Source organism: Leuciscus leuciscus (genome assembly GCF_965113295.1).
Source record: "Leuciscus leuciscus genome assembly, chromosome: 7".
NCBI lineage: Eukaryota > Metazoa > Chordata > Actinopteri > Cypriniformes > Leuciscidae > Leuciscus > Leuciscus leuciscus.
The window spans coordinates 2631870-2654327 of NC_138731.1; the positions used below are offsets into that span (position 1 = coordinate 2631870).

At 39.5% G+C, this 22458-nt stretch overlaps 1 long non-coding RNA gene across 1 annotated transcript; it reads left to right on the forward strand.

Annotated features, from left to right (window-relative positions):
* The first annotated feature begins 5483 nt into the window (after positions 1 to 5483).
* On the forward strand, positions 5484 to 7935 carry LOC309503550. The gene is made up of 4 exons (XR_014207719.1): positions 5484 to 6714; positions 6859 to 6970; positions 7270 to 7348; positions 7849 to 7935. It is a non-coding gene; the product is annotated as an uncharacterized lncRNA (long non-coding RNA).
* Positions 7936 to 22458: the final 14523 nt, after the last annotated feature.

Sequence of the window (22458 nt, forward strand, 5' to 3'; positions counted from 1 at the left end):
TATATATGCAATTTATTCTGTATTAACCAATGACTTTCATGTATAAGCTTATGTATGTTATTAACCAAGTTTATGATTTAGTAAGAAAGAGTGTTGTATAAGAAATACACTGCAACTGGTTTTGTAAAAGTTTTTATTGAGAATCTGTTTTATTAAGAAGGACATCACAACTTGTGTTATAAAAGTCTTTATTATGAATCTGTTTTATTAAGAAAGACATCACAACTTGTTTTTGTAATAACCTTTTATTGTAGTAATGCATGCAAGAAACGACAATGATGTACTCATAGTAAAACATTTAATCAGTAGATAGAAGTAACACTAAGCAGTAAAAAGCATGTATCTTAGCAAAGTAGAAATGGCAAGCATTACCCGTTTGATGAGGAGCATGATACGCAGGAGAAAGGCAGATGGTCCAGAACAGCAAGCAAAGGAGAACAAAGGAAAGAGCTTTATATATGGAGTTTGCAAGGGGGTTTCCAGAACTGAGGACAGTTCAAGACTTCGGATTGGACAGATTGTCTGTAAAGGACTGAATCTGTGTGGAGGGTGTGTGGACTATAAAAAGTATTGTAAGGAATGTCAAAGTCAGACGCTGGTTCACCAAGGACGGCCTCTCCGGTGTTAGATGCCTTGCCATTGCCCCTCATGAAGATGAAAGCTTGCAAATTATTTGGTTTTGATTTACTTTTATTTTTATTTTATATATTAGTACCTTTTATGTAAACTAGTTAACCTGTATTTAATAAAAAATACATCTAATTTAAATTAAGAAGCTCGCCTGCCTTAAGTCTCTGTTTTACTAAAGATTGAGCTGAACTAAACCACGGAGCAGTCTTTCGACTGAATTGTAAGTATGGAAACTTATGTACTTATTGTTTAGAACGAATTCGACTGACTTTACCTAACCTGAGAATAAACAAAATAAGGTAGAAGGTGTCTATATTTAAGACCCGAACAAGGGGTTAAATTAAGCACCATAAAACACTTCTTAGAGCAAACGTAAGGTCCATCTTATCTTTCACAAGTCGTCCATTTGGCGTTCTTTTCTGCATTTCATCCACCAAGACTTTGCGTGCATCCTCAAAGCCTGTCCGATCACATCCATCTGGAAAGTTGGGCAAGTAGTTGAGTTCGCCTTTCTTTGCCTTCTTTATATTTTTGTTAGCTGGTTCTCCTGGGGTTGAATGCCCTCCACGCTTACCAGCATTTACCACAACATCAAGACATCCTGATTGCCTAAGCTTTAATCTGTAGTTAGCAATTTTATATTTAAAACTGTTCTTCCAACCAGAACAGCGACTGGTTGAGCCTTTTTCCTTGAGACAGGGGTGCTTGCCTATCAGTGCTGCCGCAACACTCTCAAACTGAGCATTGTTTGGGTATGCTGTGAAGCCATACATGCTCTCTGCCAATCTTTCAAGGACCTCGTGTTTAAGATCTTTTCTTACTTTAAGGTGTGTTCCATCCCTAGGATACAGCAGATTTGCTTGCCTCAGTCTATACTCCACATCAGCTGAACAATTTGGAACATCAAATAGCTCTGGCCACTGTGTTTGTCGCTCCTGGGATGATTGTGAGATTATCTCTGTATCCCCTGTATATTGCTGATCACTTCCTCCACTGTAGCAGGCCTCCTATTCAGGGTGACCTTTCTTATATCTCCCTCAGTGAGAATGACCCTCAGTGTCATCTTCTGGTCTGCCATCACTTTAAAAAGAAAAAAAGTTTATTATAAATATGCATGTCCTTATCAACATAAGTATGAAATTAATGAGCAAAATGAGGTATAGGGGATGGTTATATTACATAAATATTTCTGACAGGTCTAGTACGTATTTAAAAAGTTTGGCACTATGAAAAAAAAAAACTGAAATGTGACCCTTTAGACTAGGAATGACTGCATCTGTCACACTTATGGCTGTTTAACACAGAATATAGCGTGTGAGTGTCACTATTAAACTATCTCCAATTCTGTATGCTGGAAGAGGAATAACATCATTAAGCTCATTTTGCTGCACCACACATAGAGAAGGGTTAGTGCTTTCACAGAGCTCAAACGATCTGAGATGCTCATGGTACCATGCAGTCATCTCTTTGCTGACAAAGAGGATCTCCGAGTTGATTGCCACAATCTTTTTGATCTGCTTGAATTTATGGAGGCCTGAGCATGAACCAACAGACAGCATCATATCAGCACAATATCTTATTCCATCTACAGAGACTGAAGATGCAACAAGAACTGATGGAAGCTGAGGAACTCTCTGGTAGAAAATAAGTTGGATATTATCAGGGTAAGACGTGCTCAACGAAGTAGTAACCTTGTCCATTTCAACTGAGGGCTTGAAAAATTAGTTAGAGTCTAAAAAGTAAGCCATCATTTTCTGATGCTTTACAGCCAGTGTAAGAGCTACATTTCTGAAATTGTAAGCATTACGAATGACTTGTTTAAAAAAAATGTATGCTTCCCCTCAAAGCGCATTGTCCAGACATCTGAAAGTGGAAGAGTGGAAGTGAAAGAGGGTAATGCTCAATGAAGTGGTGTTTTGGGCGTAATCTGAAATCAGGGAATGTAGTTTGCAGCAGTTCCCTGTGTTCTGACACTTTGCAATCAAGAAAATGTATTGACTCTTTAGTGTGCTTTGTTGTTACCACCAACTCAACAATGTCTTTAAGGAGCAACAAAATGTTCCATGCATGGTCTCCTTCAGGTACTTTATGGCCAATAAGAAGTGGGAGGAGTCTGATTAGAGCCCAGTTCTCATGGCCATTTCCACCTATGGTCCCTTTGGTAGAGAAGCCATGTGCAATAGGCTGAGGCTGGTCTGTTGAGTCATTAAAGGCATATGCAAATGTTTTGATAGCATGGTTCAGTGTTTCTAAGCTGAAATATTTCTTAGAAATCAGGTCTGAAATGCAGAGTGATAACTCAACAGGAACAATGCCTTCCAAAAGGTCATGCCGGATGTCAGGTGGGTACCCATTAACAACATGAACGTGCTCCAGACGGTCTGTCAACACACATTCCCCTTTCACACCACTGGTACCCAATTAAATGATCTCTGTTCTCTCTGGAAAAAAAGAGTGGTCCAAAAAGCAGATAAAATACTGTGCCAACCAGATCATGTGCTCAGGAATGGATTTGTTCTCATGCAGTCAGATCGGCGGTATTATGTGCCAATACGGAAAACGAATCGCTATGCAAACTCATTCATTCCCTCTGCTATAAGATTTTTAAATGATAACTCATAACTAGGGCCACACGGAATCTGCTGACTTTTTTTGTGATTTCTGTGCGGAATTTTTGGGAAAATCTGCGGAATTATGCGGAATGGTTTTAAATGTGTTAAAGGTGCAATGTGTCATATTTCTGAGGATCTATTGACAGAAATGCAATATAAGATCCATAACTATGTTTTCAGTGGTGTATAAAGACCTTACTTAATGAACCGTTATGTTTTTATTACCTTAGAATGAGTCATTTATATCTACATAACCGCGGGAACTATGAAGGTCGACATATTGTGACGTCATGTTTCTACCGTAGCCGAAAGCGAACAAACAGCGCTAAAGAAACCTCATTGCTTGACTTGCTACTCTCTGCTGCTGACTCAGACTCAGACAACGACATCTTTTCGTCGGCCACCGTAGCTTCTCATTCGAGTTTGAAAACGGAGGAATAGGCCGTCAGTGACTGGCTGTTTGTAATTCGCAAACCTAGATGCCTCTAAAAATCACAGACTGCACCTTTAAACAGATCTTAGAGTATTGGAACTGAACATATTACAAAGTAAAATATTAAATATTCACTTCTTAATTTTTATTTAAGGTTTACAATACAAATACAAATAGAAAAAGAACATTTGACCTATGTTATTGTCCATCCACTAAACAGCGGAGAAAATTGTATTGTGCACAGATCATTAAACAAGCAATTGCATATAATTTAAGAATAGGGCAAAATAAATATCAATATTAAAATAAATAAAGTATATAAAGTAATGAACTACTTTTAAGAGCTATAAATTACTTTTAAATAAATAAATAAATAAATACTGGTGTGACAATCAGTTACAGAACAGTTAATTAAATACATAAATACATTAAAATGTAATTAAATAAATATATTAATAAATACATTCATATAAAAAAAACACTAATTTACTATTTTACTACTAATTTAGCATCAGAAAAAGTCATTTGACATCAGAAAAGCTACTGAATGTGTGTGGAGTTTGGAGCTTATTTTGAGTCTCTGCTGTTGAATTTGGCAATCAGCATCATCTTAACATTGTCCTCAGTTAGGCTGCGTCTGTGCTGTGTCAGAAGAGAAGAATAGTGGGAAAAAAGTCTCTCCACATCCACTGAAGTAGTGGGGAGATGTAGGTATAGTGCAGCCAGTGGGGCAAGTGTTGGCATTCGATCTTCCCTTGCAGCCCACCACTCCACTGCACTAACCTCGCCTGTATCACTCTTGTCCATACAGATGTAGCGATGCCACTCCTCTGCAGACACCTTGCTCAAAGCAGGGACAACTTGGACATAACTCTTCATATCAGGTTTTAAGCCAGATACCTTGGCTGGATCAAAGATTGGGAGGGCTTTAAATAGTTCAGTGGAAGGATGTCTCTCCATCACAGCCTGAAGCTTGGTAGAACATTGTGCCATTGCTTCTTTAAACATCTCAGAACAAGTGTACCGCTCATCGTCATTTAACTCCTTCATCTGCTCTCTGGTGCGGGGACGCCAGTCCTCAGCCTCTGCGGTGCGCCCATACTCAAACAGCATGCTGAGGTCCTCTAGCTCAGCTATTCCCAAACCGTGGTCCGCGGACCACTAGTGGTCCGTGAGGGTACTGCAGGTGGTCCGTGGAAAGGCAAAATAAAATATAAAATAATATTTTTTTTTACCTTAATTTTACCAGGAAATTCCCATAAAAAAAATAAAAGAATAATATGTAGGCCTATATTGATATAACATTTTAATTAAATTGTCAAGTTATTGTGTGATTACTAAAATAGCCTAGTGGTGTTCGGCCTTGACATTCAAGTTCAGTGCCGTTAGAACCACAACATTGGTTCGGTGGATAGCAACAGGTTCTCTGAAGAGAAAAGGGCAGAGGCAAATATGTTCTCATTATCACATCACACGCATAGCCTTTAATGGTGCGTTCACAACGGACGAAATTTCGCTTCAAACTTTTGTTTTTACGCGCGTCAATTTCGCTCTCGACGCGCGAATTGATACAAAGTGGTCAAGCGTATCACTAGACGCGGTAGGCGTGAATTTGACATATGATCCTTTTTGAATTTGACGCGCTATTCGCGTCCGGTGTGAACGCACAGTTAGGCATAGGCAGTAACGAAATGTTTATAAATGGAATGAATAAGGCCTGTTATTATTTTAATTTCCAGTTAGTTTCTTGATCTCGCGTTTCTGAAATGTTTTCCAGATGTGCTGTTAAGTGGACAAACTCAAGCCTATCCCAGCCGGCACATGACCGACCTTCAACGTTGAAATATGGTTGAAATAATGTCAGTTGTTGTTTCAACGTTGAAACAACGTTGAAATAACGTTTAATGCTAAATGGTGGAAAAAGGTTAACAAAAACACTTCTAAATCAACATTGAAATTTTTACAAGATCTGTACGTTGAAACAACGTAATGTTTTCGACAACATACTACAAGAAATATCTGCCTTTTAACGTATTATTATGATAATTAATTAGCATTTAATGATTTTTTTTATCATAACAGCTCTTCACTATATATGTTAAAATACAATTATTATCATTATTAACAATAATATTTTCACCCTCAAGAGAGCAGTGCAGCAGAAACCTTTTGCCTTATGTGATTTTGTGTGAATTTACAATTTTGTCTGCTTGCCTAACACATTGCATTATTACATTAGTATTCACATTTCACACTGTCATGTCATTTGACCAATTAATTAAATATTAATTCAGACGGCAAATGTTAACTCGCGCAAACTATTGTTATTGGTTGTTTCGCCGTTTTACTTTGAGCATGATTGGTTAATCTGTCTGTCTTCCAGGAAACTGTCCAATGAGAGTGTGCGCGGCTCTGCGCGCTTATTTTAAGTTTGAAAATACGTCCGTTACTCTCGGTCGGTGAGCAGCTGCTGCCTGCGTTGATTACTCGGTCAGACCTGGATTATTTTATATCTGCCTGTTGAATTCTTACATTTTGAGCGAATTTGAGTTGATATGTCAACGAAGAACAAAAGCTGGAATGTGAACAGAGGAAGGGGTCGTACGTGGTCTGTAAAAATACTGGCGATATCAGGTAAGAAAACATTTTTCAGTCCTTAACAGTCTAACGTTTAGGGACACGGGTAACGGTCATGGGTATCTCTGTGTGTGTTTTTGTACTGCTTCACCATTAGCGTAGCGATATTAGCATGTATTTCAATGTAAGTTAGTACCATCTGACATTGCTGTGTTTTGTTGTAATGTTATGTGTTTAATGTTGTCAGCTAACGTTAGTTTAAAAACGCATGAGAGGTAAAAAAGCGTGGGAATGAGTAAAGTGATAAAACCGTCATTTATTCGTTAGAAGTTTACATAACCTCTTCAAACACTGATAACGATATTGAAAAGATTTTTGTTTAAATTTTTTTTAGATCAAGCATTGGAATAAGATTTTTATCGGGGGAGAACACCCAACAGAAAGACCCATTCACCACTTACAGTAAGTCAATTTTACCCACTGTTCGAAAACCTACACTGGGATTAATAGTATTAAGTATGATTTTCATCTTTAAAGTAAGACATTTAACGTTACTGATAGAAAGTCTGAGTAACTTTTTGTCCTTTTGTCTCTCTTCTGCTGAAGTGGCGCACTGAAAGTGGATTCATGTCACCTCCATCAGTCCTTTCTTTAATCACTGGAAACCATTAAGGGAAAGACCCTCATACGTGTCATAATAGGATAAATGCGGCTGCAGGTAAAATTATTTGATGGTTTGATTTTGGTGTACCATTTGGCTTTTTTGTGTGTGCTTCGCTTGCTATGATACACATTTCTGATGGGATTGCCATGCTTTAAGTGTATGTTTACATTTTTAATCATGTAATACTAACAGTCTCAAAGATGACATTACACAGTTCATGTTGTGTGAATGTTATAATGGCAAACGTTTTTAGAATTTAAATAAATTTTAAGATTGTTTAAAGGAATGGTAAAAAAACAAAAATACTGCTTTTTAAGGACTTTTCATTAAATAATTTCTTCTTTCCCCTTCAGATTCGCCAAGGATCCAGCTGATTACTGGCAATTTGGTGGAGGATTATTCTTTAGCTGCTACATTGCACTATCACTTCTGGTACGGATTCATTGGCCTTTTGTGTTATTTTTTTTTATTTTTTATTTTTTTTACTTGATTTAATAAATTACTTTTAATTAGTACAATGTATGGTTAGGATTCTGAATTAAAACAGTGTAATGTTTCTCCACAAATATCAGAAATATATAATTGTTGAAACAATAAAAACCTGCATTGAAAGATATAAAGAACAACAGACCTCAACCCTCTCAGCTCAACACCACAATTTGTTGATTTCTTCATCTGTTTTAAGGATGAAATCATGACCTTATGATTATAGTAACCGTAACTGACACATGGGAGTAATATTACATTTTTTTACAATTCCACCTTGGGGCTCTGAAGAATTTCTTGTGTAAATGTACATCTGAATACATCAAATATGTGTTTTAGAATGGATAGTGTTGTATACTTTGTTTTCTACCCGACAAATTGAACTGTAAAGTGAAAATCTTGTACATGATTTATTTTGTTTTCAGTGTTTTTGCTTTTATTTATAGGATAGTAGCATACAGCGGGCAAGAAGTGAAGAGGAAGTGATGGCATCGTGATGGACCTCGAGCTGGGACTCTGTCGGAGCACTGCACTGTCACATTTTATTGAGAATTTAAAAACTTTTTTTTTTTACTGTACATTTTAAATATTAAATGTTTAATTTAAGGGTTACTGTAATTGAATATTCTGTCTTTAAATATTCCATTTAGATGTTTACTTCTACAGGTTTTTAACATTACTTCGAAAACGCTGCAATTTAAAGTTTGAGATGTTTTTCATCTGTTTTAGAAAGTATTTTTAGACTTGTTTTTTCAGAATAAAACTTGTTTTACAATCTTGAGCATGTGTTAACTCATTATTTAATGTGTTTAATTAAGCCATTGCTACCAGTCATTTGACAGTTAACAATTTTTAGTGTACAGTATGGACAGTTAATCACAAATTCAGTCAGCATTGTCATGACTCATGTTCCAACTGCAAACTAGGTTGTAATTGAATGTACAATTGTATTATCCCATGATGAAAGGTAAGACGGTGAAACAACGTCACGATATCAACGTTGATTCAATTTGCAAAATCGAAAGGTAATTCAACGTTGATTCAACGTCGACAGAAGACCATAACCCGAAAGGTAAGAGTGAAATGACGTCGCGATTTCAACGGTGAATCAACGTTGTTTCTTCCGCGGTGAAACGACGTCACAATATCAACGTTGATCCGTTTTGCAAAATCGAAAGGTAATTCACCGTTGATTCAACCATGGTACCTGACGTTGTTTCAACGGTGAATCAACGTTGAAATGCCGGCTGGGATAGGTACTTTTTGAGGACTTGTAAAACTAAAACTCTGAAGATTAATAATCCCCTAAAATCGCCAAAGGTTTTGAAATGTTGACTATATTCCAGTGTTCTGTATAGATTTCATACTCCATTGCTATGGAAATAAGCCTGTTGTTCAAATGAACCTGATTATGCCCTCGGGCGCTTGAGTAAATAAATAAATTAAATATGTGACAGCCGTTGTGTGCAGTAAACTTTCCTTTAACATGCCTGTTGTACTGATGTGATGACCAGTTATAGTTTTAGTGCTAGTAAGCCTATTTAGAGGTGCAGATTAATTCAGGTAGGACTCTGTGTAGACCAAGGGCGTAGGTTTGGCCTCAGCTTTGGTGGGGACATCCCCCTCCCCTCCCCCTGGAATTATTTTGTTGTAAGATACCAGTGCTTTAATGGCGATTTCAGACTGTTGGCAATACAGAATATCACAATACAGAAGTGAATCTACTTCATCTCATTATATTGTATCCTGACCCCAATACACCATCCTGTATACCAGGGGTGTCAAACTCATTTTCACTGAGGGCCACTTCAGCATTATGGCTGCCCTCAAAGGGCCGGTTGTAACTGTAAGACTTTTAAAATGTTAATATATTGTCTCTTTATTTGATTATTACTTATTTAAGTTACAAATATTGTATATGCATTTGCAGGGGTGTTTCTAGGTTTTAAAAACATCAGGGGATGAGCCCGAAACATCAGGAGCTGGGTAATAATGATTTGATACAGATAATATTGTATTATTGTATATATGCAGGGGCAAACTGGCTCAAAATTCAGCTCTGGCACTGTACTAGCCACACCAGCACACATTACCACACAGTCAAGCGTATTCAAATGTGAGGTAGTTAGGGTGTAGCGCGGCCACATAAGGGAAGAATATTTATATTGCAGTATATTAGTCAAATTAATCTAATAAGCCAGCTGCTATGTTATAATTATTCTACCTGTGTTTATTGCCCGGAAAAGTGATTGAGTTCCCGTTTACTCACGCGAGAGTTCTGTCGCACAGCTCCAGGGAATCCCCGTGACGTCATTCGAATCAGCTGTTTTCACTGGACTTCCGTTTTAAAAGAGCGGAAAAAACCTGGCGTACAGTAGCTACTTTTCAGTGCTCAAAGATTTGCGATCGATCGCTGGATTATATCTCATCAAGCTGTTCAAGACTGTGACTGGAAAATCTTCATTGTGGAATTATCAGAATTTTGGATTATTTGCCTCTGGGATTTCGTCACAGGACAGTGTTGCTTCTCATCGAGCTCCCGGACTTTTAGGAATTAGCCGGTGAGGCCGATTCTACTACACACACACACACTTACTGTACATGATACGGGACTAATAAGGACACTTCCTCCGCTTATATTACGAGGTATTTTTTGTTTTTCTTGATATGAGATGTGTATATATATATTTTTGGTACAGCTTGGTGTTTATTTTTTATTTTTTTGTAAATACACTTTGGGTTTAACTGAAAGGATGTTCTCCGTGAGTTCTTTTTGCTAAACATTCAGACATAACATTTAAGAAGGGTCAAGACCGTAAAGTTTTATTTGTGTATTATCACCTATAATCTAGGCTGAGCGTTACATATTGGTGGCCCGTACGGGGACCCTTTATTATTGTGTTTGTTTGTGGAATTTTTTTTTCTCATTTGGCAATATGGAGGTGAATAATTCTGATGAAGTTGCTGAAGTTGTTAATGCCGATGTAAATCCTGATGACCCATTTACATCTGAAAATGTACAAAATGATATGGATGCGGCAGATTTTACTGCAGGCCCATTTGTGACCAGGCGTAATCCTACTGCAGAAATAACCTCAATGATAAGCTCATTGTACATTTCTGATGCTGAACACTCTGATGATGATGATGATGATGATGAGAGTTGTCTACAAAATGTTGAGATGGTACAATCATTACAATCAGAGATGACTCAATGTAAAGTGGATTTATTGGCTCTAAATAACAAAGTACATACTTTTGAACAAGATTTCAAACAGTCAATGGACAGTATATTAAATCGGGAAACAAGTTTCAGGCAGGCAGTTGATACTAGCTTGGCAGGGTTGGAGGATTATTTTGTAAGGGCGCTGGAAAAATTAGAAAAGGCCGTAACAGATTGTTTTCTTAGGAGAGATGCTAAATGGGAAAGTCAAATGAGGAAATTGAGGCTCACTAGCACTCCCACACTCTCCAGATTGCGGGCATCCTCGCCTGATGCCTCCCAATTTTCTTCTGTTCATTATCCACCTACACAAGTTCCGGTATCTAGAGAGAAAATTTACACTCATAAACCTCTCAACGATACTTATGACATTCAGCATCCTAGGATTGCTCAAATCCCTAATGTACTGACTTCCTCAGTAGTGGCTGGTTCATCCTCATTCTGTGGCCGACCTCCTGTCCGCATAGATTTCCCCTCTTTCGGTGACTCCTGTGAGACAGCGGAAGTGCTCAACTTCATCGAGCAATGTGAGAACTTCCTGGAGATCCGGCCCCTTCCTAGTGCTGAACTCCTAGGAACCTTGAGCACAGTGCTGAAGGGACCCGCTCTGAGCTGGTGGAAGGCGGAAAAGGTCAAGGTAACGGACTGGAGTTCCTTCAAAAAGGCATTCATGGCTGCTTTTCTTCCAGATGATTACCTCTCAGAAGTAGAGGAAAAGCTGAGGACAATGGTTCAGCAGCCACGACAACGCCTGAGGGACTTTGCATATGACTACCGGGCCCTATGTCTGAAATGGAAACCAGAAATCTCTGAGGAGGAACTAGTAAATCGTATACTTAACAACATCAACCCCAGGGTTGCTGGGTGTATGAGGGGAACAGTCAACTCGGTTGAGCAGCTAGTGAAAGTTGGATCTATGGTGGAAAAGGATCACATGGGAGCCAAAGACTACTGGCAAAAAGTCGGCACTCAGAATAGCAAAGAGAAGACCAACAAGAAATCTGCTGAACGTACCTTCAACAAAAACCTGGCCGGAGTAACAATAGCTCAACCCCATCCAGTCTCATCTCTTCTTGTGGTGCCTGTAAGAGTAAATGGCAAAGAAGTGAAGGCGGTATTAGACACAGGTAGTACTTACACATTAATGCAAGAAAACCTGTGGAAACAGTTGAAAGGTGAGATTCCATCAGTCGTTACCTCCAGCCCACAGAGGTTCATTATGGCGGACGGAACGATTCACCAGTCCAGAGACCTGCAAAAGATTAGGTTTCAATGGCATGACCACGAATGCAATATGGATACTTATATCCTAAAAGATACTCACCTCACCTTTCCTCTTATCGCTGGTCTGGATTTCCTGAGGGCTACAAGAGCGGTCCTGGAAGTGGGACTAAGCAGATATGGGTTAAGATCCGACAAAGGATACACCTATTACCCTTTCTTGCCATCGCAGATTCCAACAGGGACAGTTACCTTGCCTAGTCGAGACCTTTCTCATATGACTGCTAAGCTGAACTTATACTATGCCTTACCATCAAGTGGCAGACTTCCCGAACTCATGTCTGTTCCCCCCGAGATCACTACGTGGGACTCCGACAATCAGGAGGAGTTACGGAAGTTGATTTCTGCTTGGCCACGCACCACCTCTAACATCCTGGGTAAGACGTCAGTAGTACAGCACAAAATCACATTAGCAGATGACATACCTCTCAAATTCCGAGCGTACAGAGTTTCTCCTCTTAAGAAGCAGATCATTGAGGAACAAGTCGATCAGATGTTGCGAGATAAAATCATTGAACCTTCCTTCTCGCCTTGGTCTTCACCTGTGGTCCTGGTCCCCAAACCTGATGGCTCATACAGGTTCTGTGTGGATTATAGGAAGCTTAACAGCAAGACCGTACCTGACGCTTACCCAATGCCGTTGATTCACGACATCCTTGAATCCTTGGAAGGAGCCTCCTGGTTTAGTTCCTTGGACCTGCAGTCGGGGTACTGGCAGGTTGAAATGGATGAAAAGAGTAAGGAGAAAACTGCTTTTATCTCCACCAAGGGGCTATTTCAATTCAAATCGATGCCGTATGGGCTCAGGAATGCCGCTGCTACCTTCCAGCGTTTGATGGAGAGAGTTCTATCTGATCTGAGGGGGAAGATTTGTTTCGTTTATATTGATGACATCATCATCTATTCAAAGTCAATAGAACAACACATACAACATGTCAACATGGTTCTCCATAGACTTACCCAAGCCAACCTGACGCTGAACATGAAGAAATGCCATTTCTTCAAGCGACAGCTCAAGTTCCTCGGTCATATAGTCTCTGAGAGGGGAGTGGAGATTGATCGAGAGAAGACCAGAGCTGTTGCGGAGTTCCCCCCACCGCAAGATCTCAAAGCCTTGCAACGATTTCTGGGTCTGGCCGGGTGGTATCATAAGTTTATTTCCCACTTCGCTGACATTGCTGCTCCATTGAACCACCTCAAAAAGAAAGGAGTTAAGTGGGAATGGACTCCAGAGTGTCAAGCTAGTATGGATGCACTTAAACAAGCTTTGCAAAACTCACCAGTGTTAATACAACCAGACATTAACCAAGACTTCCAGGTTCACACCGACGCCAGTGAGGTTGGATTGGGTGCCATCCTCACTCAACAATCAGAGGAGGGAGAAAAGGTGGTGGCATATGCATCAAGGACCTTAACTGGAGCAGAGAAAAATTACAGCACTTCTGAAAAGGAATGTCTGGCAGTGGTTTGGGCTGTCGAAAAGTGGAGACACTACCTGGAGGGAAGACCCTTCAACGTCTTCACTGACCACGCAGCACTGGCATGGGCGTTCAACTGCCCTAAAACCTCCTCACGCCTAACCCGCTGGACACTTCGCCTGCAACAGTTCCACTTTCAGGTCCATCACCGGAAAGGTTGCCTCAACATGGGACCTGATGCGTTGTCCCGGGTCGAGGAGATGCCTGCTGTAGATGCTGCCCCTTGTCTATCCATATCGTCACACCATGCATCTACATTACCTCACTCTCTGGAAGAAATTACTAAAGCTCAAAGTTTGGATATTACCATCACTCAACTGCAGTCTAGCCTCAAACCTCGATCAGTCAAAGATCAACCCATCACCTTTGAAGACCTCCAAGGGGTGTGGTATCGCAAAGTCCCTATGAGAAATAAGGGAGAGAAGTATCAGTTGGTAGTACCACAATCATTAACCTCTGACTTCATGCATTATTATCACGATAATCCACTTGGAGGCCATCTTGGACAGTTAAAAACTCTGCTTAAAATCCTAGACGTGGCATGGTGGCCGTCCATCAGGAAGGACGTGTGCCAATACGTCAAAAGCTGTGAAATATGCCAGAAATATAAATCCAGCAATACCAAACCTTCTGGATTTATGCAGAGTACTCAGATCACCGAGCCTGGACACATGTTAGGGGTAGACCTAATGGGACCATTACCTAGCAGCAAAAAACAGAACACGTACCTCCTTGTCATTGTGGATTACTTCACTAAGTGGGTGGAAATGTTCCCACTGAGAGACAGCAAGACCCAGAAAATTGTGAAAATCCTCCGGGAGGAGATATTTACACGGTGGGGAGTACCCAAATACCTGGTGTCAGATAGGGGTCCCCAATTCACCTCCAGCATTCTGGGCGACCTGTGTAAAACATGGGGTTGTGTTCAGAAACTCACTACAAGTTATCATCCACAGTCCAATTTAACAGAAAGGTTCAACCGGACAATAAAGACTATGATTGCTTCATATGTGGATCAACAACATCAGACCTGGGACCAGTGGATGCCAGAATTCCGCTATGCGATTAACACCGCACAGCAAGAAACCACTGGAAAAACACCTTCTGAACTCATGCTCGGTAGGCAAATTCTGGGACCATTGGAACGTCTTATCCACAGACCCCCTTCTCCAGATCAAGCTGCCTATTCCCTGGTTGAAAGACAAAAAATCATGACGGATGAGGTGAAAAATAGGATGAGGATGGGCCAAGCCAAACAAGCCAGGTATTATAATTACCGTAGAAAAAATGCGCAGTTTCAAATCGGTGACCTGGTGTGGATTAAAACACATCCCCTCTCTAGTTCATCAAACAAGTTCTCTGCCAAGCTAGCGCCCAAGTGGGAGGGTCCAGCAGAAATAAAGAGTAAAACAGGGCCAATAAATTACACTGTGTGCTGGGGCAACCCACCTAGAACCGATGTATTAAATGTGGTAAACCTGAAGCGTTATTATGGTCGCTCTCCTCCGATGCCGCTGGCTGGGGGGGGGGGATTTATGTAGCGCGGCCACATAAGGGAAGAATATTTATATTGCAGTATATTAGTCAAATTAATCTAATAAGCCAGCTGCTATGTTATAATTATTCTACCTGTGTTTATTGCCCGGAAAAGTGATTGAGTTCCCGTTTACTCACGCGAGAGTTCTGTCGCACAGCTCCAGGGAATCCCCGTGACGTCATTCGAATCAGCTGTTTTCACTGGACTTCCGTTTTAAAAGAGCGGAAAAAACCTGGCGTACAGTAGCTACTTTTCAGTGCTCAAAGATTTGCGATCGATCGCTGGATTATATCTCATCAAGCTGTTCAAGACTGTGACTGGAAAATCTTCATTGTGGAATTATCAGAATTTTGGATTATTTGCCTCTGGGATTTCGTCACAGGACAGTGTTGCTTCTCATCGAGCTCCCGGACTTTTAGGAATTAGCCGGTGAGGCCGATTCTACTACACACACACACACTTACTGTACATGATACGGGACTAATAAGGACACTTCCTCCGCTTATATTACGAGGTATTTTTTGTTTTTCTTGATATGAGATGTGTATATATATATTTTTGGTACAGCTTGGTGTTTATTTTTTATTTTTTTGTAAATACACTTTGGGTTTAACTGAAAGGATGTTCTCCGTGAGTTCTTTTTGCTAAACATTCAGACATAACATTTAAGAAGGGTCAAGACCGTAAAGTTTTATTTGTGTATTATCACCTATAATCTAGGCTGAGCGTTACAAGGGGGGTTCGGGGGCATGCTCCCCTGATAAAATTTGGATTTCTCTGACCTACATATGTGCATTTTAAGGTGTTTAAAGGCCAAATTTTTTGGGGGATAACAATAGCTTTAAAAGCATGTCAGTGGGCACTAGCATAAATTATTTGTCAAGATAACAGATTCTTAAAAATGAGAATGAGGATAAATGTTGCAATGAATGATCCACACTACAAAATGGAAATGCAGAATGTTTCTGCTTATTGTTGACAATACACATATTCCAAACGGGAATGGCCTTAAATGAGAAATCTTTCAAGGATTATTTTGCATAGATGTTACATTTCAATCAAAAACCAGTGCAATCTTTTTAAAACTAATCAGTTTAAAGTTCAATTGTTCACTCCTAAAGACAGTCACTTGTCGCCACCTACTGGCTTAATGATGCAAGTGGTGCAAACACAGACAAGCGGGGTGATACAAATGGTGAAAAGGCTAATACTGGTACCTATTTTAAAATAATATAAAATATCAATATATTATTCTTTAATCAGTTCTATGCAGCAGAATCAGATTTAACAGATTTTTTTTTTTACCAATTGTCGAAATAAAGTAGGCCTTTAGTACTACAAAGCTATTTTTGTCAGAGCAGGAGCAGATGAGGGAGAGGACCAGTGAACGAGAGGATCGTGATTCGTGTAATTTTACCAGTGTTGCCCAGCACGGCTATACACCATGTTACAGCAGAGTAGTAGGCCTACTATTGCAAAAAGAAACAAGTCCAGAGAAATTTCATGTCGGCACGTTTTTTAAGCGGACTTTGCCTTTCCAATGAGCGTGAGCAGAACTCGCAACACTCACTCACACACACACACACACACACACACACGGAGGTTGCTTGCGGAACATTGAGCAGAACGCGCTGTGGACACGGAGCGGAGAGCACAGCGCAGTGAGCGCACACACACAGCGGAACCGAGGGGAACGGAACGAAGTTATGCATCTTCGGAAGCGGACTCGCACGCAAAGTCATAAAACACGCTGAGCCAGAGTCAAACCATCGCCGAACACGGAGGGGCGCGGCGGCTTTTTAGTATATTTCGGCCAAAAAACGAAAATGTTATTTTCGGCCGAAAATTTTCGGCAGCCTAAATTTTATTGCATTCCTAATTTTAAGACACCCATATGCTCTCGCGGGCCACATAAAATAATGTGGCGGGCCGGATTTGGCCCGCGGGCCTTGAGTTTGACACATGTGCTGTATACTGTCCCTAAAGAGTATAACTGTATAATCTCAAAAATGTAATTAAATAATGAACAAATTAATAAAATACACACGTATCATAGTATGCATTCAACACAACAAATCCATTATTATTATCTATTATTATTATTATTATCCATGATTACAGTATTCCATTAATACTAAAATTGTATCTACTATTCTATATCAAATTCTATTTATATTCTATTCTTAAATATTAAATTCTTAGGCTACACTCACTCACAAATACATTACATAAATAGAATGTAGAAACGAAAAATGTCTCAGATCCACTGTTTATGTTGACTGCAAGATTCTAAGTTAAGGTCAGCTAATTAACATTCAGTGACTTGCTAACGTAGCATTCTATCATGATAGCGTGACTTCTATGAGTCTATCAGTGCTGCACAGCCTAATCAATACTCTTAACCTTAGTTGAAAGATTGCTGCTGCTAGGTTTAACTGTAACAACATGGTAACACATACTATCACCAATCAATACTATTTTCCACAGTAGAATCTGCATTTGAAAGCCTGGTCAGTCACTACTACTGCTAGTTTATTTGTGTGGCTAGTTATTTTGCCTACTTACACTCTGCTTTATGAAAAAGCTTCGTATGTCCCCTTTCTTCTTCTTGGGTGGCATAGCAGATCTATCTACAAAGTACAAAAAGTGGCAAAAAACGGAATATTAAAATGTTTTACTCTGGCCTTTGTATGTGGCAGAGAGACAGCCCTGGTAACTTACCGTCGGCGTCGTCGACGCGCGCGCACACACACACACACACACACACACACACACACACACACACACACACACCACCCGCTCGCTGCCAGTGCAAGCACAAAAGTAGTCCCGGCCCGCGCGTGTAGCCTGTCAGATACACCGCCGCCAATCAAATTACGGCGTTTCTTGTACTGTCGTTGTTTTGGCCGTTGGAATCGATCCAAATAGCAGCGCAAAGATCCAAATAGCAGTTCAAAGGAGCTTGCTAAATATTGGTGGGGACAAATTTGTCATCTCAAAATATTGATTGGGACTAGTACCTAGCGTCCCCCCCTAAACCTACGCCCATGGTGTAGACATATTTTATTATGTGTATTATGAGGTGGTCCGCGAAAATTCTTGATTACAAATAGTGGTCCACACACACAAAAAGTTTGAAAACCCCTGCTCTAGCTGACTGAAGATGGTGGCAGCCACAGGTCTGGAGGTTTCTTCAAGCTTGACCAGGGTGGCAAGTATATTGGAGCTATGCTCAACGATGAAGGTGGCCTGGATTTTCATGTGTTTTCCATTCTCCTCTAACAGAACTCTAAGATCCCGCACAGCTTTAGAGGACAGTGGCAGCGTTTGGATGAAGCCATGCAAAATATCAATGTTTTCTGCCAGATATTGCACAGCTTTTATCCAGGAACCCCATCTTGTCTGGACAGCAAACACTGGCATGAGAGGAGACAGACCCTGCTGCATCATGAAGGCCCTCAATTCAAGACGACGCTGGGGTGACTGGCAGAAAACACGCTTTACCAAACCACACATCCGGTTCAGTTCTTCAAATGTCTCTGGAAACACTGCTAAAACTAACTGCAGAAGATGTGCAAGACAGGTGACATGTACGGCATTGGGAAAGAGGCCATAGAGAATCGTGTTATATGCTTTTTTCATATAACTGGCAGAATCTGTGACAAAAGCCCATACATCATTAAAATCAATGTTGTTGGAGTTAAGACAGGAGATGACAGCCTGCGATACGGTGCTGAAATTAACCCGATCCAAAAAAATGAGATCTGCTGCAACAGGTGGCTTGCCCACTGGCTGGAGGAGAATAGCAAGAGCACAACGTCCGCAAGCATCTGTTGTTTCATCTGCAATTACATAAACAGGACTTCCATGTACAGCCTGCTTGATGTCCTCCAAATACTGAGGAAATAAGTGTGGAAGATAATCAGAGCGTAGGTGAGATGGAGCTGGCATTGACCCTCCCTGTTTGCAGTACTTCTGCAAAAATGAGGAAAATTTAGAGGTTTTTTCCAGAGGGATGTCAGCTTCAATGAAGGTCTTTATGAAATCATAAATGAACTCCTTTCTTTCAGCTGTAGATGGAGTCTTAGACATACAAGAGGCCAATGTCTGTGTTCTGAATGATGCTGGGGGGTAAAAAAGTATTTTATTATTTGAGGGGGCTATTTTAATTCCAAAGGCCAAGGGAACTTTATCAGGATGCATAGTATCCGGAGAACATTTATTTATTTACGATGCATTATTCATTCACAAAGAGAATTGATGCCCTTGAAGGTTAGAGTTTTCCTCATTTTATTGATTAAGGCATTAAGATTTCCAAAAGATGATTTTGTATTCCTCTTTTAAGTCAACTTTAGCATGGGTGTGTTCACTTATGTTAAGCACTGTATGTGTATGTGTGTGATTGTGTGTGTGTGTGTGTGTGTGTGTGTATATATATATATATATATATATATATATATACACACACACACTACCGTTCAAAAGTTTGGGGTAGGTATGATTTTAAACGCTTTTAAAAGAAGTCTCTTCTGCTAACCATGGCTGTGCTTATTTGATTCAAAATACAACAAAAAATCAGTTATAGTATTAAATATTATTCCAATGTAAATAATCTGTTTTCTATGTGAATATATAAAGAGTAATTTATTCCTGTGATGCAAAGCTGAATGTTCAGCATCATTACTCCAGTCTTCAGTGTCACATGATCCTTCACAAATCACTCTAATATGATGATTTGATGCTCAAGAAACATTTATGATTATTATCAATGTTGAAAACTGTTATTTACATTTATATTTCAGGATTCTTTAATGAATAGTAAGTTCAAAAGAACAGCATTTATCTGAAATCTAAAGCTTTTGTAACATTAAACACTACCGCTCAAAGGTTTGGGGTCAGTAATAATTTTTTTTTTTTTTTTTTTTTTTTTGAGAGAAATAAATAAAATAAATCAACACTTTTATTCATCACGGATTAATTAAATTGATCACAAATCACAGTAAATACATTTATAATGTTGCAAAATATAATTTTTCAGATAAATGCTGTTCTTTTGAGCTTTCCATTCATCAAAGAATCCTGAAATTAAAATGTAAATAACGGTTTTCAACATTGATAATAATCATAAATGTTTCTTGAGCATCAAATCATCATATTAGAATGATTTGTGAAGGATCATGTGACACTGAAGACTGGAGTAATGATGCTGAACATTCAGCTTTGATCACAGGAATAAATTACTCTTTATATATTCACATAGAAAACAGCTGATTTACATTGGAATAATATTTAATACTAACTACTAATACTAATAACTGATTTTTGTTGTATTTTGAATCAAATAAGCACAGCCATGGTTAGCAGAAGAGACTTCTTTTAAAAGCATTTAAAATCATACCTACCCCAAACTTTTGAACGGTAGTGTGTGTATGTGTATATAAATGTACACACACACACACACACACACACACACACACACACACACACACACACACACACACACACACACACACACACACACACACACACACACACACACACACACATTTAGATATATTGTTGTGTATAGCAATATATATTACATTGAATGAAAGCACTATACAACGTGTTAATATTGTAGTGCTGGGTTGTTTGATGACAAAAAACTGCATTATGGTATTTTTAAGAAGCTGGTTAGTTTTATTGTTTCTCTCTCTCTCTTTTTTTTTTTTTACTAAGCCTTTATATTTGCTTATGTTTATGCCAGAAGTAGGCTACATATATTACAAAAACATAGCATAAATACAAATGTATTATCAAAAGGTTTGTAATCAAATAAACTGATAAAAGTGTTGCACAACAGAGGTTTACTGGTTAAATAAAATAATGTGAAATGGTTTGATTTTACTTTAAACATTTATAATAAATAAATATAGTACTATTAGCCTATCAATATTACTTTGAGAAGCACGTACGATTATACAATAGTAGTATATTTCTGTGATCATTAATATTCATCAAGTTAAACCGAACTTTTATTTTGACGGGTTTCTGAGTGTATCCAGAGAAGGACTTTGGTGTATCTGATGATGAAATGCTGAACGTCGTGTAGTACACAAATCTGCGGCACTCATTTACAGAGACTCGCAAAACTATCAGACTTTAATAGCAGTCTTTAATATTCACAGACACTAGTCAATATAGCGATTTGATATTATAATCGGCAGTGAGACAGAGTAGTTATTTACGCTTTGCGCCGGAATTGCGGTAGCAAATATCACACACCACCCAGCACTGTTCTCATCATGATTACTTTTTATTATTTTTCAACACAAAGAAAATAAAACTTTAAATAAACTTGCCAAGAGCATTCCCCTTTCTATTCGTGTGGCGAGCGGATTTGAGATGTTCCAGTGCCGTCTGTCGCCTCAGGTAATCAACGGAGTGTTGACAGGCTTTACAAAACATAACTCCGCCATCTTCATAAAAATCGTTTGCAAATTCTTTTGCTCTGTCCTGTGCCGTGATTTTTACAGACAAGTGACGTTTCCTTAATTCCACCGCGTTCAGTTTTATTTTAGACATTTTCAACTTTCACTCTCTCATTATAAAATGTAAACATCAATCAGCGCAGCCTACTACCCCCTCACAATCGCGTGCGCGCAGTTGTAGCCTGTTAATGACGGACACTACAATCCGGGGGAAACTGCGGAAATCTGCGGAGGTTTCTGCGGGAGTCTGCGGGCGCGGATTCCGTGCGGGCCTGGTGATGAGACAGCTAGCAGACGGTCGGTTTAGCCAGTCTGTCTGCTTCCTGACCTGAACCCCAGATTGTCATGTTTGAGCTCTAAGACTATGTGCCATATTACTAGAGAGAAGAGCAGCACCATCCCAGGAGGGATGAATACCATCTCTTTTCAACAGGTCAGGTCTTCCCCAAAAACTTTTCCAATTGTCTATGAATTCTATATTATTTTGCGGACACCACCTCGACAGCCAGCCATTGAGTGAGCACAGTCTACTAAGTATCTCATCACTCCTGCGAACAGGAAGGGGGCCAGAGCAAATTCTGGTCTTTGACATCATCCAAATGTAGCCTGAGTACACTATCATACTGGCTAAACATTTTAACAAGTTCAAGGAAGCAGTTTCCTCAGCCTCATCCTCGTCTATTACTTCCTCTAACTCAACATTATCCATCATCTTCGTCAGGTGTTGCCTCTAAAGCCTCCTCCTGTCTTTCAGTTGTTGCTTGAGACATCTCTACTCCTCTCTCATGTGTAAAACTTTCAACATCTGAGTTATGATCTCTTGTGATTTGCTTCTGGTACCTGGTTTTAACCATGCATGCATTTAGCGATTTGCTACTCTTGGCTGTTTCCTGTTTCCTTCTATAAATGTTAAATGCTTGAATCAATATGATTATTTTGCTTGAAAGTGTATGTGTTATCGCTACGTTCTGCTGGATGCATGACTCATCACAGGTTCACTACCGCACTAGTGTTCAGTGTGATTCAAACTTACTGCTTATTAAAACTAATGTTGATGTCACTGTATA